Source organism: Bactrocera dorsalis, chromosome 4 (assembly GCF_023373825.1).
Source record: "Bactrocera dorsalis isolate Fly_Bdor chromosome 4, ASM2337382v1, whole genome shotgun sequence".
Classification (NCBI taxonomy): Eukaryota; Metazoa; Arthropoda; class Insecta; order Diptera; family Tephritidae; genus Bactrocera; species Bactrocera dorsalis.
In genome coordinates, this window is record NC_064306.1 from 55,559,728 (window position 1) to 55,562,176 (window position 2,449).

Here is a 2,449-nt window from a genome sequence, read left to right on the forward strand (position 1 = left end):
GAATGAAACTAAATAAGTAAGCACGCTAACTGGAGCATAAGCTTAAACTACTTATAATATCGACCAATAATGATCATTCAGACAGAAGCCAAACATTGAACACTACATGTTTGGCTGCTTTTATTTTTACTTTTAATATTTAGCTTTTTGTTTGGTTGTATTATACTTTGTCTAATATTTCTTTCTTTAATCGCCTGCTGTTTTTCGACTTTGTTTTGTGTACAGCTCTGCCTAATTGCTTGCACGAAAGCAATTTCGTTGACTGAAAATTAATACATACGCTTGTATGCTCTATATGGTACATAAGTAATATATGGGCGATCATACAACAAATCTAGTTTTACATTGCTTTTGGTAAAAACTAATTTGAAGAGGTATCAACCTTCCAGTAGCCGTGATCGTCTAGTGGTTAGGACTCTACGTTGTGGCCGTAGTAACCCAGGCTCGAATCCTGGTCACGGCAATGCTTCCGAGAAGCATTATCATGGATGGAAGTCAAGTTTTTATTCAATTTTTTACTGCGAGCTTAGTTTAAATATATCTCAGTTTATGAAAAGTAGGTATTTGAAGATTAAGTTGTTCTATAAACTGACTAAATCAAGTTTGTCTTTTTGTCTGAAAATTTATAATATGTGTAACTAATATTTAGCGCTTTGTTCGTAAATTCTGATTTATATAAATTAAGAGATGATGATTCTATGTGACGTACCTTAATGAAACCCAGGAAACATTTTTTAGTATGTGGCATGATAACAGTTAATAGATAAAATCGGGTCGATATGATAATGTGGGTCAGTGTATGAGTTATACATAATATTGGGTAGTCGATTCTAATCATACATACCTTTAATGAACCTAATATGTACCATTTTGGTCAACCACTTTTAGCTATTTTTCCGCTAGAGACATTATTCCATCATTCATGCCACTTTACATTTCCGAAAATGTTGTTACGTTATTTTGCATTTCAAGTGACGATATGTAAATATAAAATTGTTTGGATTTCGATCCTCTGATTGACGTTTTACATCTTAAGGTAGTTCTCTGGCTTTGATTCTTGCAAGTTGCAAGAATATAAAATGTTCGGTTGCACCCGTAACCCTTTCTAACTTGTTATTTTATCATTTTTCAATAGATTAGATTACAGTAAAACAAAATATTTTGAATTTATTTTGACTCAAATCAATGTCTCGATACCTAAAGATATACGCAATGTAAAATTCAAAGGTGTCATAAAAAGGGAATTATGAAATTTCTGCAGTCACAAGTCAAATAAAAATTGGTCTAAATAGGCCACACTTCGAATTCGCCCCAAAAATTACACAGAGTACCACTGCTAACTTTCAAAGCCCAGTCATTCCTTTGGCAGCTTACTCTCACTCTTATTCCACTTACAACGCATATTAAGTGTGCAATCATTTATAATTTGACTTTTAAATTTCGTTTTCATTCAACTTACTCTCATTTTCAACTCATTACAGAAAATCGCTACGCGCTCTTCACGAAAAAAGTAATACTTAACATATATTCTTAACGTGCCACAAGAGATTCAATGATGCAAATGCCGCGCAACGCTGAGAAACACTTTGAAGGCATTACCGCTTTGAGCAAGAGCCATCCGCGCGTGTCTATTTCGCGTTAAATCTGTTCTAGCAACAATTAGCGTTTGCAACATTTACAAATACATTTAAAAAGCAATTATTACATTAAAGCTACATTAAAAAGTACATTTAAATTCGAATTAAAACTTTCGCCATTTTCGCTGTTGACATCGTTAGCGCTGACGCATGTTGTTTCATGCAACAAAAAGGCAATAAACATGCAACAAAAACTGCACTTACCTCGCCACATACATTTATGGCTTTATGTGTGTGTAGTAGAGATGTTTGTTTGGTTGTGTTGTAATAATGTTTGTTGTTGCTTTTGTTGTAGGTGAAAATGCGAGTCGCGAAACCAAGCGATACTTTTCCGGCGAGCACGTCCCTCTTTTCGCAATTAATTGCAGACTGCATTTTACATTTCACATTTTAGCGCGACAACATTGTGCCTTCATATGTATACGTGTGTGTGTGTGCATGCTACTTTCGCATAAAAGGCGCGCTGTGGCAACGACAACGACGACTAACGGCAAAATCACATTTGATGCCACGTTAAGCATGCAATTTGCAAATTCACTTCACTACCGAGAGCTATCAAGGCAGTGGCAACAACACAAACAACAACAACAACGGCAACGGCAAACAAGCAAAACAGTAATTACACTAGCTATTTGCTGGCATAGTCAACGCACCGAAAGTAGCAGCAAAAAATTTCACCATTTCATTGCAACAATGCATCAGTTGTAATCAGCGGTGCTGCAGCACGCATTGCCTACGTTCCGCCGTTGCACGCTTCTCCACATTAGAATGACAAAATTCCGCGTATACCAACATACGTTACATAATTGTGT

General features: G+C 35.8%; 1 non-coding gene across 1 annotated transcript; it reads left to right on the forward strand.

The window, feature by feature from the left end:
- The first annotated feature begins 391 nt into the window (after positions 1 to 391).
- Positions 392 to 463, forward strand: Trnah-gug (transfer RNA histidin (anticodon GUG)). The gene has a single exon. It is a non-coding gene; the product is annotated as a tRNA-His (tRNA).
- Positions 464 to 2,449: the final 1,986 nt, after the last annotated feature.